Source organism: Phyllobates terribilis, unplaced genomic scaffold (genome assembly GCF_046119375.1).
Source record: "Phyllobates terribilis strain yellow unplaced genomic scaffold, ASM4611937v1 Scaffold_7__3_contigs__length_470593459, whole genome shotgun sequence".
In the NCBI taxonomy this organism is placed as follows: Eukaryota; Metazoa; Chordata; class Amphibia; order Anura; family Dendrobatidae; genus Phyllobates; species Phyllobates terribilis.
In genome coordinates, this window is record NW_027362767.1 from 182,449,256 (window position 1) to 182,464,683 (window position 15,428).

The 15,428-nt window shown below is 49.3% G+C and overlaps 1 protein-coding gene across 2 annotated transcripts in view; it reads left to right on the forward strand.

Moving 5' to 3' along the window:
* The first annotated feature begins 4,088 nt into the window (after window positions 1-4,088).
* Window positions 4,089-15,428, forward strand: part of LOC141154111 (uncharacterized) — a 41,060-nt gene continuing 29,720 nt past the window's right edge. For both annotated transcript variants that reach the window (XM_073639579.1, XM_073639580.1), the window contains exon 1: window positions 4,089-4,240. The gene's annotated coding sequence lies outside the window, so the exon portion shown is untranslated. The remainder of the gene's footprint in view (window positions 4,241-15,428) is intronic.

The window sequence follows — 15,428 nt, forward strand, 5'->3', positions numbered from 1 at the left end:
TTGACAGGTAGCCATCAAGTCAATTTGAGGGCTCCCCCATAATTTCATAATTTGATGGAAAATGCTTTGGTCCAAAGACCAATCCTCTGGAAGGGATAGATCACAACTAAGTATGTCTGCTAAGACATTTCAGCTTTCCTTGATATGTATGGCTGTCAAGCATTTCATTCGGGTCTCTGCCCAGATAAAGATCGGTGCCACCTCCAGTGAGAATGGTATGAATCTTGTGCCTCCTTGGTGGTTTATATAGGATACTGTCGTCAGATTGTTGGACCTGATCCTTACGGCTTTCCATTGGATGGTTGGATAAACGTGAAAGAGAGCTCTCTGAACTGCTCTCATTTCTCTGAGTTTGGACGACAGGAGTTTATCTCTTGGAGACCCTGTCCCACTCACTTTCTTGCCCTTCATGTGGGTACCTATCCTGTTAAGAGATGCATTCGTTACTGTCTACACAGTGGGAGCAAAGGGTCTGCCGTTCTTGAAATGAAGCCACCATCTCAGGGAGGATATCATTTCTCCGGCGTGGAACGTCAACTTGTCCAGAGAACGTAAGTTTCTGTCCCCTTTTTGCAGTATCTCCAGTTGTAAAGTGGGCTTTTGCCCTCTGGCCATCTCAATAAATTCCCTGATAGATCTCTTGCAAAAGGAATTGTTTTTTCATTATATCTAGGACCCAAAGATCCTTACTAGACCCTACATTGGTGGAAGAAAAGAGACAACGTTTCCCCTACTAGTGGACTCCTGAGAAAAGACATACGGGCTCAAATTCCATGGAGCAGAGGGCACTCTTAGAAGGGACATCTGCCCCCCATGGTTTTATCCAGAGTGCCCTTCTGCCTGTGGTAGATAATGCCATGGTACGGGTGGATAGCCTGAATTGTTGCACTGTGGTGTCAAACAGGAAATTCGATGGTAACACCACTTGTTTGAAATATGTCAGAATCTTATCTCTAGAGTCTCCTTTGTAGATGTCACCCTCCATCTGGAGGAGCCAAGACTTGAGATCTCTGGCCACAGAGTAAGAGGAAATGGAGGCTTTAGCCTGTGCCGCAGCAGGTAAATAACTTGTGCGTACTACACTATAGATGGATAGGATCTGAAAAATTGGAACCATCCTCAATGGCACGACTGTGTGTTTGAACATATTTATCACAGCTGTGTCAACCTTTGGGGGTTCACCCAACATGTTCTCCTGTTCTGGATCAATCACATGCATTGATTTAAATCTCTTATTTAGGAAAGGACCTTTATCAGGGTTTTTTCACTCATTCACAATTCCCATAATCTCTGCATACAGAACATTCTCAGGATCCAGATTTTTAACCATCGTAAACATCTTCTCTAGTGGGAACAAATTAATCTCCTGGTGGCTCTCAGAGAGTGAACTGTTCTTTAAGCCCCCGTCTCACATAGCGAGATCGCTAGCGAGATCGCTGCTGTGTCACGGTTTTGGTGACCTCACCAGCGATGTCGCTGTGTGTGACACTTTGCAACGATCAGGCCCCTGCTGTGAGGTCGCTGATCGCTGCAAAGTGTCCTGGACCATTTTTTGGCCGTTGCTCTCCCGCTGGTCAGCACACATCGCTGTGTGTGACCAGCGGGAGCAGCGATCAGGCTGGTAACTATGGTAAACATCGGGTTACTAGGGGCACACGCGCTCCTAGTAACCCGTTGTTTATCATGGTTACGAGCCTGCTAAAGTGAGCGGTAACCTCCCGCTCACTGTAGCAGAGTGGTAACCATGATAAACAACGGGTTACTAGGAGCGCGTGTGCCCCTAGTAACCCGATGTTTACCATAGTTACCAGCCTGCTCCTGCTTCAGCAGGCTGGTAACCAGGAGCAGGACATCGTGGAAAGATTCTTTCCACGATGTCGCTGCTCCCCTGATCGTTGGTGAGCCTGCCTCTTTGACAGCTCACCAGCGACCACATAGCGACGCAGCAACGATCCCTGACAGGTCGTATCGTTGTCGGGATCGTTGCAGCGTCGCTAAGTGTGACGGGGCCTTTATCCTATGATTATCTGGGAGGAGAGACCTTCTCAGGGTCCCTGATCTGGGTGAGATGGACTCGGGGAGTTTCATCATATCCCAGTCTGTTTTAGGATGAAGCTTGGTTATATTGTCTGAATGTATCATGTACAAAGTCCTTCATCCACAGGATAAGTTTCCTGTTAGAGGGGTCTTGCTCCTCTATAGGGTAATCCTACTGTCTGCAATCTGCGCAAAAATAATATTCACTGCCATCTGGAAGTGGAATATTGCAAGATCGGCTTGACAGGTGCGTCAGTTTTCCTGAAGCCTTTCTTCTCCCAGAACCTCGATCCGCTGAGCCCTGAGACCTCTGAGGATAGAGAAGAGAGTCCGCTATACTAAATGTGAACTATATAGGCATACCTCATCTCTGCAGGGCAGAGAGAAAAACACAGCTCTCTATAGGGAAAAAAGCCCCCTATACCTTTAATCCAGATCAGCCTGGCAGCAGCCCTGCTGAGAAATGGTGGTTAATCTCTAGCAACATGATATGACCAGGAGGGTGTAGTCCCTGCAGGCTCAAAATATTAACCCTGTGATGGGTCAGCACTGCCCCAAACATATTTATATATAAACAAAAGACAATGATCAGCACTGCCATCCATGTGGACCCACACAGACAGGAGCGCCCCAAAGAAAGGATCTATAGAAAATGAGAAAAAAAGAGATACTCCCCAACATTACCACCTGCCCCTTCAGGAAGACAGAAGAAAAAAACAAGAGAAGGAGGGGAAACAGTAGGTGTAAATATAGACGGAAGACAATGTAACCTAATTGCTATCACCTGTCCTTTGTTCCAGGAGGATAACATCCCCATTGGTGCTGCTGCTGAAGGATGACAAGGAAAAAATGGATACCAGGCGAAACGCAACTCCCAACGAGCCTTGTGGGTAGAGCCTATATTGCTCTGAATGGCAAAACAAACTAAAAATTTGTTGACAAAATTGAGTTTTTTTCCCCATGTGCAGTATACATATGGGGAGTGTGCAGTCCATTCATTGTCTATGTCTTGCGGATACATTATATACAGCTGGAGGCTGAACGAGAACTTTTGGTAGTCGGTTATTGAAGGTGTATGGGCTCCTATAAAGTTAAAATAAACCATGAAAATAGCCTCTTCAGAGAGGGCAGCACGGTGGCACAGTGGTTAGCACTGTATGGTGGCTCAATGGTTAGCACTGCACGGTGGCTCAATGGTTAGCACTGCACGGTGGCTCAGTAGTTAGCACTGTACGGTGGCTCAGTAGTTAGCACTGCACAGTGGCACAGTGGTTAGCACTGCATGGTGGCTCATTGGTTAGCACTGTATGGTGGCTCAGTGGTTAGCACTGTATGGTGGTTCAGTGGTTAGCACTGTATGGTGGCTCAGTGGTTAGCACTGTATGGTGGCTCAGTGGTTAGCACTGCATGGTGGCTCAGTAGTTAGCACTGTACGGTGGCTCAGTGGTTAGCACTGCACAGTGGCACAGTGGTTAGCACTGCATGGTGGCTCAGTGGTTAGCACTGTATGGTGGCTCAATGGATAGCACTGTATGGTGGTTCAGTGGTTAGCACTGTATGGTGGCTCAGTGGTTAGCACTGTATGGTGGCTCAGTGGTTAGCACTGCAGCCTTGCAGCGCTGGGGTCCTGGGTACAAATCCCACCAAGGACAACATCTGCAAGGATCTTGTATGTTCTCCCTGTGTTTGTGTGGGTTTCCTCTGGGTTCTCCGGTTTCCTCCCACACTCCAAAGACATACTGATAGGGAATATAGATTGTGAGCTTCAATAGGGACAGTGACGATAATGTCTGTAAAGTGCCGTGGAATTAATGGTACTATATAAGTGAGTAAAATAAACTTAAACTCTAGCACCACTTAATGGGGGTAAAAACCTTAAAAAACGTCACTTTTTAACAAGCCTTGCCACATGACTTGTGATAAGAAGCCAAACCACAATCTAAGTGTTTTGGGTTCTGCCCCTTCTCAGTGTAAAGCAGGCGATCCGATTTGGCTGTGCAAGAAGACTTTCCCCTATAGGGATGCAGGATCCTCCACTTATTTCTAGCTGTAACCAATTGACAGAGCACATTACAGCATAGTGACAGGGAGGAGGAGTTTCTCTAGACTTTGACTTGTTGCACAGTATAAAAAAGTATCAGATGACTTCCGGCTTCTCAGCAATCACATGCTATCCAGCACCGAGAGGCGTCTCCAGAATGAGGTAAGAAAACTATGTCTACTCCAGACAACTTTTTTTCAACCCCTTCCCTCCTTACTCATCCAACCCATCCTGCCCCCCCCACTCCTACCGATCACCAACATTTCTGAGTCAGTAGTTTCTCCCAACTACTCTATTTTTCCATGTACAATGGCCTTTTTTTTTTTTTTTTTACATTTTTTATTATATAAAATCACTTTTAATCTTGAAACGATTTACCACGTTGGCGTATTGAAGGTGTCAATAGGGGTCTTTAAAGATAAAGGCTAATATTTGGGTGTTGTGTATTGAGCGGACACCATTCTTTAGTTGTTCATTCGTTCTAGTCGAATATTGATCTGAAGTCATTGATGATGCTGGCTGTTTCTAATGATTGCTATCGTTAATATTTTCACTGTGTTAAAATAAGAAGGCTTACTGATGTCAGAATTGTTAACATGTAATTAACACATTTTGGATAGATAGAAAGATGTTTCTGTTTGATTTGAGCCCAAAAAAAGAATTACGGTACTTACTTTTTCAGGTGACAGGAACTTTACATGTAGTCAGGACTGATGGTTTCTGGATATGCCTGTTGCAGAGAATAGAAATGCTGCCCCCTGGTGGCTTGTAGAAAGATTGCATTTGTATGTGAATGCAATAGCCAGCTGCAGTGCCTAACGCAAACCATGGGTGGCGCTGTTTCTAGCGTGCGGCTCTCCAGGTATGTTTCATGGTTCCAAACCATATATAAATCCAAACGCGAAACTCAGCAGTCGACGAGATGAGCAGTAAAGGTAATTAATAGCTAAAATACAAAAAAATAGATGATTTTAACGTTTTGGTCCTTTATCTGGACCTTCATTAAAATCCATAGGATTGCGAGGAATACACCGGCTCCTCAGTACAGGATACAGTAGCTCAGTGTATAGCAGTACACACTAATACTAGATAAATCCGGAGCTTGCGGCAGTGAATGGTGAAACCGCTGCACCTACTGTAGCGTAGGATAGGTATCGCGAGATGAATGAGTCGCTGCCCCAGATCCCGTGAGTGACTAACTGAGCTTAGGGACAACTTTGGGAAAACGAGGGCGGATCCAACCTCAGAAAAGTGACTGTGATCACTCTCAGTACCAAGCACTAAACAGACACGAGGAGCTGTGGGGTCTACAGGATGCCGCCCACCTTCACAGGTAAGCACTGATCTCTATGGGGTGATTCTTCTAGAAGTACATGAATGACCGCACCGCAGAAAAGAATGGATCTGCACTCCTCTCCCATCTCTCTGCAATTGGCTTCTGATTTGACATATTTTTTAGCAAATTTAATAATAAGCAAAAATGATCATAATACAAAGCTGCCTGGTCACTACTACTAAAAAGACGGCTCTCAGAAATTTCCTCCACAGTAGTACGTGTCCTGTCCTGTATATACTCTGCACAATCCTGTATATATACTCACTGCACAGTACCACTTCTCCTGTCCTGTATATATACACTGCACAGTACCACTTCTCCTGTCCTGTATATATACTCACTGCACAGTACCACTTCTCCTGTCCTGTATATATACACTGCACAGTACCACTTCCCCTGTCCTGTATATATACTCACTGCACAGTACCACTTCTCCTGTCCTGTATACTGGGTGTAATTCTCAGTATCTGTATTATTCTGTATATATACACTGCACAGTACCACTTCTCCTGTCCTGTATACTGGGTGTAATTCTCAGTACCTGTATTATTCTGTATATATACACTGCACAGTACCACTTCTCCTGTCCTGTATATATACTCACTGCACAGTACCACTTCTCCTGTCCTGTATACTGGGTGTAATTCTCAGTATCTGTATTATTCTGTATATATACACTGCACAGTACCACTTCTCCTGTCCTGTATACTGGGTGTAATTCTCAGTACCTGTATTATTCTGTATATATACACTGCACAGTACCACTTCTCCTGTCCTGGATACTGGGTGTAATTCTCAGTACCTGTATTATTCTGTATATACACTGCACAGTATCACTTCTCCTGTCCTGGATACTGGGTGTAATTCTCAGTACCTGTATTATTCTGTATATATACACTGCACAGTACCACTTCTCCTGTCCTGTATACTGGGTGTAATTCTCAGTATCTGTATTATTCTGTATATACAGTGCACAGTACCACTTCTCCTGTCCTGTATACTGGGTGTAATTCTCAGTATCTGTATTATTCTGTATATATACACTGCAGGTCTTTTTTTTATTGATAGAATAAGTACAGTACATGACAGAACAATAATACATTACAGGACACCGAACATAAGAACAAAACAAGACGACAAATCACAGAAAATAGAAACAAAATAAATCACCGCAGGAATATATATATATATATACAGGAAATAAATATTATAAAACCTATAAAACCCCTGGCCCAGCTTCATTCATACTACTATATACAATCCCACACAACGCTCACACCGTCCTATATACACATAAAACACCGTCCTATATACAAGATTATATACAATAAAACACTAAACCTAATATAACGTATATACAACCAGAAACTAACACTAACCTACTGGTCCCACTGCCTGACCTTAGTCACCCCCTTACCGCACCTCATTCACACCACAGAAAAACAAAAATAACAATATATACAATAGTGACATGAACAATTTTTTTTTTTTTTTTTTTTTTTTTTTTATATTTTATATTTTTTTTGTAATTTTTAATATATATACATAAAACACAGACCTACACTAACTATCCCACCACCCCTGATCCAGCTCTGGCCACAAAGTTCAGGATTACTCCGAGCTAGGATCAGGCCCCAAAGTTTTTCCCCAGGCGGGGCCTGGACCAGGCCAGATCAGTCCTCTTATCACCGCCGATGAAAACCCCCCCAAATCCCCCACCCAACCTAACTAAAACCCCCTATTATACATTATATACAATATATACAGAACACAACCTACACACTCACCATCCAAGGCTCAAGTTCGATGCCGGCAAACCTTCTATTCAGGAGACAGAAATACAAAACAAAAATCTAGGGTGAAAAGACATCGGCCCACCACCAGGATATAGGAGTACTACCGGACTAAGGCACCCTGAAGGAAAAGCCCCTCCAGAGACGGGCCGCCCTCCGGGCACCCAGTCTTTCATACTCCAGAGAACGTACCTTCACCAGGTCACCTAGGATGTTCCTACAGACTTCATCTACATGGAGGATTTTACTCTGCGTCGAGACTAAAACTCGTGCGTTCCACGTGAAATACCTCACCACTGCGCTGACTATGAATAAAGTGTCTCGGTCCCTTCTCCCAAGGTCTCCGAACGCTCCATAGGCCCACCCGGCGTAGGACAGAGTAGCCAGCCGCGGCCAACCAATGGAAGCCCCCACCCTGTTGTACACCTCTGTATTAAAGGGACAATGAAGCAGGAAGTGCTCCATGCTTTCCAGCACGTTAGCACAAGCCTCACGGGGGCAATTCCTGTCCTCGGAGCTCCTGTACTTCAAATTATACCTCACATACAGCTTACCATGGAAGCAGCGCCAAGTCAAGTCCCAGTACTTCTCGGGGATCCTGGTAGAATTTAACAAACTCAACCCAACCTCCAGATCCCGACTTGGGCAGTCTTTGAGGGCCAATGGACTCTGAAAATGAGAAAGCAAGACCCTCATATCGAGGAGTTTCCTCGGGAGGGACCTCACCTCCCACATTCCCAGACCCCACCGGCGGATCATTTTCAGAACCGGGGTAACATAAGCCGGGAGATGCCCGTGTGGTGTGCGAAGATCCTTCAATCTTCCCCCTGTCTCCCATTCCTGGAAGAAAGGCTGAAACCATCCCTTGCAGGAGAATACCCACGGAGGAGCCCTCTCTTTCCAGAGGTTTGCCACGTTCACCTTCAAGAAAGTGTTCACTAGGAACACCACGGGGTTCACCATATTCAAACCCCCTAGTCTCCTCGTGCGGTAAGTGACCTCCCGCTTGACTAGGTTCAGTCTGTTCCCCCATAACATCTGGAAGAACAGACTGTAGACCCGTGTCCAGAGAGGCTCTGGCAAGACACAGACGCTGCCCAGGTAGATTAGCAAGGGGAGCAGGAAAGCTTTGCACAGGCCAACCCTTTCCCTCAGGGTCAAAGACCAACCCCTCCATTGGTCCACTCTTTGGGCGACACCTTTGATTCTGCCTTCCCAGTTTTTCGTGGGGTAATCACCCTGGCCGAATTCGATGCCCAGGACTTTGGCATGTTCTTGGGGTTCGGGGAGGGTGTCCGGAAGATCAAACCCGGGATCTCCGCCTCCCAGCCAGAGACTCTCACACTTATCCTGGCTGACCTTGGACCCGGATGCCTCCGAGTAGCGCTCCACTTCTGACATCACCGCTGCTGCCTCCTCTTGCGAAGAAACAAAGACGGTGACATCGTCCGCGTAGGCCACCACCCTCAGGATAGTCTCCGGCGCCGCCCCGCCCATCCGCACCCCCGCCAACGGTCTACAATCGATCCTTCTGAGGAAGGGATCGATCGCAAACGCGTAAAGCAAAGGGCTAAGAGGACAGCCCTGACGGACACCGGATCCTACCCCAAAAGGTCGTCCAATCCACCCATTCACCAGAGGGAAAGTCTCAGCCCCTGCATACAAGGTCTTAAGCCAGTCCACAAACCCTCCAGGCAGACCATACCTCAAAAGAGTGGACCAGAGGTACTCGTGGTTAACCCGATCAAAGGCTTTTGCCTGATCCAGGGTCAGCAAGAACCCCTTCCAGAGGCCCGCCCTGCCTTGCTCCACGGCCTCTCGGACACCTAGAACAGCACTAAAAGTGCTACGGCCAGGAACGCAACAGTGCTGAACCTCCGAAAGGAGCCGGGGTGCAAACTTCACCAGCCTGTTGAAAAGTATCTTAGCCAAAATCTTCCTGTCCACATTGAGAAGTGCTATGGGACGCCAGTTCTCAATGCGTGACGGATCCTTACCCTTTGACAAAATGATCAAAGCTGACCTCCTTAATGATCTCGGCAGAGTGCCCGAGGAGAGACACTCGTTAAACACCTGAGTCAAGAGGGGGACCAAAGAGTCCCTAAAGGTCCTAAAGAACTCGGATGTTAAGCCATCCGGACCTGGCGACTTTTTGGGCCTAAGCCCATCGATCGCCAGTCTCACTTCCTCTTCTTTGATCGCTTCTGCCAAATCGCCCAGCGAGAGGTCAGCCCCTGGCTCAGGAACAGATTCAGCCAGGAAAGCCGACATCCCGTCACGATCAAGCTCCCTCCTTCCCAAGAGGTGCGAGTAGTAGGAACTGACAACCTCCAAGATCCCTGATCTGGACCTTCTCAGGGACCCCGTACTGTCCACCAGCCCCGTCACTATCTTACTATTCACTGACATCTTACAGTTTCTGTAAGGGTCGGGCGAGCAGTACTTCCCGTAGTCCCTCTCGAAAACCAAAGATGCGTGCCTATTGTACTGACACCTCTTCAGCAAGGACTTCACTCTGGAGATCTCCTCGCGGCTATCTCCAGTCGAGACAAGATGCTCGAGTTTCCTCCTCAGGCTCTGATACAGGCGATCCCTGTTCAGGCTTCTGAGGTTCGAGAGCTGCCGGAAGAATCTCGCCACCCGATGTTTGAACATCTCCCACCACTCCGACTTAGTGTTACTTAGGCCCAGCAATGGTACCTGGCTCTGAAAGAATTCCTCAAAAGACCGTCTTACAGCTTCTTCCTCAAGGAGTGATGAATTCAGCTTCCAATAGCCTCTTCCCATCCGAGGAGTCTCTGTAACGTTGAGAGAAAACATAATCAAACAGTGATCGGAGAACTCCACCTCCACAACCGACAACGGCGAAGAGACGGCCTCCTCCTTCAAATAAAACCTATCTAGCCTAGACCTGCACTGACTACCTCTAAAAAAGGTGAATCCCGTGTCGCCCGGGTTGTGCCGGATGTGGACATCCACCAGGCGAGCCTCACTCACTATCCTGTTTAACGCGACGCAGTCATAAGCCAGCCGGTCTCCGGAACCTCCTCTATCACAGGATCTCGTGACATTGTTGAAATCCCCTCCGAAGACCACCTGCCGACTCGAAAATAAAAAAGGTTTGATCTTCAGGAAGAGACATTTGCGGTCCCACTTGGACTAGGAACCATAGATGTTAATGAGCCGAAGCTCTTGTCCCCCCATGGAGACATCTAGGATCAAGCATCTCCCCATTTCTAATTCGATCACTCGTCTGCATTCAACCGCTGCGGTCTTAAAAAGGACCGCCACCCCGCTATACGGCTCGGCCGCAAGAGACCAGTAGGAGGGCCCATGCCTCCACTCCCGCCTTGCTTTATGCAAGGTTGATATATCGGTCAACCTGGTCTCCTGCAAAAACAAAATGTCGGCGTCAAGTTGGCCGAGAAAATGAAAGGCCGTGTACCTTGCCGCATCTGACTTTATGCTGCAAACATTAATAGTTGCCAGCGTCAACGGGGTGGGTGCCGCCATCATGATTGATTGAATTAGATAGCCTTTTTCTTCCCACCACTGACAGTCCCAACCTCTTCCTCTGATAATGACGGGTTTTTAGTGCGCTTAAGACAAACAGATTCATCCATTCTCTCCTTACATAGATTCTTGCCCTCGTCTGGTGGTCCTGGGTTAGTCATCCCCCCAGAGGGCTTTGTATTTGCCCCCCGAGAGGAAGACCCAGCCATCTCCTGAGCCCCAACCACCTTGTCCGCAACCTCCGGCCCCGGGTCCCCACTTCCCCCCTCCAGAGGGAGGTCCTGGAGAGCCCCGAACCGGTTGGAGAGATCCACCAGAGGGGGGGCGGCTGAACCCTCCAATGGCGCTTGGATCATGGCCAGAGAGTCAGAGGGGTCGCACTCCAAAGAGGCAGCTCGAGACCTGGTCCCCCTCCTACCTCTGGCCGTTTTCCTGTTACCCTTTTTCTTTTTCTGTGACCACTCCCCCTCTCCCTCATCTAGACTGTCACCAGAAGAGGGTTCCTGGGAAGACGTGGCGTCCTCTCGCTCTTCCCTTTCAAGTCTCTTGACTTCCTCGCTCAATTCACTGTCTTTAGGATCCTCAGCTGCAAGTGAAGTACCTGGGTCAGAGTTTAGGGACATTACTCCCTGCCCCCTGTCCCCACGGCGCTTCTCCTGCCGCCTGATGGTGGATGGCGGCAGCTTGCTCCTCACCGGATCCCTGCCTCCCCCGCCCCTACTGGTCCCTTCACCGGCAAGATTAGTCCCGGCTTGCGCCTGTTCCACACTTGCCGCTTTCAGGACCGCATTGGCGAAGGAACGCGGACAGCGACTGAACGGGTGACCGAGGTCACCACACAAGTTACACCTAATCCTGCGACAGGCAGCAGCAAGATGACCGAGGTCCCCACACAGTGCGCATTTCTGGGTGGTACACTGCGCACTGAAGTGTGTGGGGCTACCGCACCTGTGACAGACCTTAGGCTGCCCCCGGTAGAAAATCAAGATCCTATCCCTCCCCAAAAAGGTTGAGGAGGGGATATGGGTAACAGTGTTTCCCGAAACCTTCAATCTCACCATGAAGGTCCAGGCCCCTGACCAGATACCATGGTCATCCAGATTCTTTTCGGGAATATTGGTGACCTCTCCGTATCTACTCACCCAGGTGGTAATGTCCATACAGGAAAGCGACTCGTTACTAGTCAGAACGGTCACTTTCCTGACTGAATCTTGGCGAGTTATTGCCAGGGGAAAGAGACCATGCCATTCGGGGCGACTCCGAGCCAGCTCATGGCGAGACCAGAAAAGCTCAAGGCCCTCCGGTCTCACGAAGCTGACATTGAAGTAGGAGGTCCCATAGGGATGGATCAAGGCAAAGATGTCATATGCCGCAAAGCCCATCCCCAGCAGGAGCTCAACCACCTTCGACCTATCAGGACAGGCATCCTTGCTTACCCACTGGAGACGGACCACGTTCCTACGGTTACTCCTCTGCCCCGTTGTCGGCAGAGACCAGACAGTCTCTGCCCCTCTATCTCGGAAGGCTGAAAGACCATGTCTCTCTATCCAGAAAGACAGATCAACCTCCCTCCCCTCTACAGTGATGGAGCTCTCCCCTCTCCTCAGGGCGTCCAGGAGCTGCTGTTGCAAGTCACCATCCCCAGGGCCACCAGACGAGGGCGCACTACTACCCCCAGCACTGACAGCTTCTGAATAGCTTTGGGCTGAAGCCCCCGCCAATGCTGGGGGGGCAGCGGGACCAGCACCTACTTCCCCCCCACCAACACCAGTGCTGCTCCCACCATTCACTCCAGTACTATTCACACCATTCGCAGGACCATTACTCCCATCGTTCACTCCACTACTACTCACACCATTCGCAGGACCATTACTCCCACCATTCATTACACCACTACCCCCAACATTTGCTACACCACAACTGCCACCATTCCCACAACTCCCAGCATTCATTCCACCACTACCCCCACCATTTGCTACATCATCATTCACTGCACCACTACCCCCACCATTTGCTGCATCATCATTCACTGTACCACTAATTCCACCATTCCTACTACTCTCATCATCTGCTCCACCATTACTCTCACCATCTGCTCCACCATTACTCCCATCATTCACTACACCACTATTTCTATTCTCTTTACTTGTCACCCCATTTCCTCTGCTGTTCTCTGCACCTTCCACAGTCACCTCCATTCCTTTCTCCCTTGTGTCTGGTGTCTCTGCACTCACACCTGCTGGGCCGGGGGAGGGGAGCACTTCCAGAGACTCCTTTCCCTGCAGCACCACACCCGTTTCCCTTTGGTTGCTGCTGGCTTTCTGCAGGTCGTCTGCTGGAGCGCCCCGCCCCCCTACTGCAGCATTTTGGTCCTTGTTCTGGCCAGACTGTTTTCTCGGCACCTCTGCCCGCCCTGCACCCACAGACTTTGGGGTCTTAGTGTCCTTTTTGGGCGCTGGGGCACACTGCCCACCTGTCGCAGCAGTGTGCCCAGTGTTCTTTGCTGATGTGTTTTTCACATCCTTCCCTGCCCCCCCAGCCCCGGTGATAACCGGCTTAGCCGCAGAGGGCAGGGTGGGAAACTCCACAGAACTCCCTATGTCCGGCGCTGTGAGTACCTCCACAGCCTCGCCCCCTGCACTGTTCCCCGCACAGATGGCAGCATCGCCGGACGTCCGCCTCCTCTCCCCACCTTGCCTCTGCCTCGAGCCCACTGCAGAGCCCGTGCCTTTAGGTTTGGTGGGGTTTAAACAGAAGGTGGCAGGTGCAACATCAGACATTGGTACATACTTATAACTCACCACCTCCTGTGCAGCTCCTCCGGTCTTCTTCTTCTTCCTCTTCCCTGTCTCCTCCACTGGTTTGTCCTCACCGAAGGAAAACCGCGTCAGGTCCACTGGAGACTCCAGCAGTCGGATCTCCCTCAGCAGTCCTCCTTCCTCCTCCTCCCCCGACACTCCAGCCTCTGCTGTGGGAGTCCTCTGCCCTGCAGGGAGACCACTTGAGCTCCGGCTCTGCCCCTCACTGGCTCCAGCAACTGAGACTCCAGTCACCTCTTCATCCTCCTCCTCCTCTTCACTAAGGACGCCGGCTGGCGATTCTCCTGAGGTGTTTAACCCCTTCATTTCTGAGAACCGCCGCTGGTTCTTAAACCTCTCCAGGAAGGGACCTGCGCTTTTCTCAATCCCCTCCCGGAGGAGCACTATCCTGACCACCTCGTCTCTGAGGGCTTTAACCCTCTGGGAGGTCGCGGGTCTCTCCTTGTTGGACGCCCGGGTGTTCAGGACCCGGGCCTCCCTCAGCTCCTCTTTCAGCTGGGTTAGTGCTTTGCCGGCGTCCTCGTACTCTCGCAACGTGGCGACCACTCGGGAGGAGAAGGAACTTGTGGACTCGCTGGAGCTCATCTCCCCCCAGGATCTTGCTGGGCTCTTGTTCCTGGGGCCTGGGGGGTGCCCCGGTCTCCCTCTCTGGGCTGGCGGTGAACAGTCTCGGGGTTGGAGCAGGTGGATGTATTCTTCCTCACCCTTCCCGATCTCCTCACTCCTTCCTGGGCTGGTTGTTGAGGCTCCTTCTCCCCCGCCGGCATAGACCGGGGGATAGGAGGCTGGGAAGCCATGCCGGCCTCCCAGTAAGCCTGCCTCTCCCTGGGGAGAAGAGAGGCAGACGACAACCCTCCTCCTGGAAGTGCTTGAGCTCCACAGACAGCTGCTACTCTCAGCACCACTCCTCCTGTCCTGTATATATACACTGCACAGTACCACTCCTCCTGTCCTGTATATATACACTGCACAGTACCACTCCTCCTGTCCTGTATATATACACTGCACAGTACCACTGCTCCTGTCCTATATATATACACTGCACAGTACCACTCCTCCTGTATATATACACTGCACAGTACCACTCCTCCTGTCCTGTATATATACACTGCACAGTACCACTCTTCCTGTCCTGTATATATACACTGCACAGTACCACTCCTCCTGTCCTGTATATATACACTGCACAGTACCACTCCTCCTGTCCTGTATATATACACTGCACAGTACCACTGCTCCTGTCCTGTATATATACACTGCACAGTACCACTCTTCCTGTCCTGTATATATACACTGCACAGTACCACTCTTCCTGTCCTGTATATATACACTGCACAGTACCACTCTTCCTGTCCTGTATATATATACACTGCACAGTACCACTCTTCCTGTCCTGTATATATATACACTGCACAGTACCACTCTTCCTGTCCTGTATATATACACTGCACAGTACCACTCCTCCTGTATATATACACTGCACAGTACCACTCCTCCTGTCCTGTATATATACACTGCACAGTACCACTCCTCCTGTCCTGTATATATACACTGCACAGTACCACTCTTCCTGTCCTGTATATATACACTGCACAGTACTACTCCTCCTGTCCTGTATATATACACTGCACAGTACCACTCCTCCTGTCCTGTATATATACACTGCACAGTACCACTGCTCCTGTCCTGTATATATACACTGCACAGTACCACTCTTCCTGTCCTGTATATATACACTGCACAGTACCACTCTTCCTGTCCTGTATATATATACACTGCACAGTACCACTCTTCCTGTCCTGTATATATACACTGCACAGTACCGCTCCTCCTGTCCTGTATATATACACTGTACAGTACCACTCTTCCTGTCCTGTATATATACACTG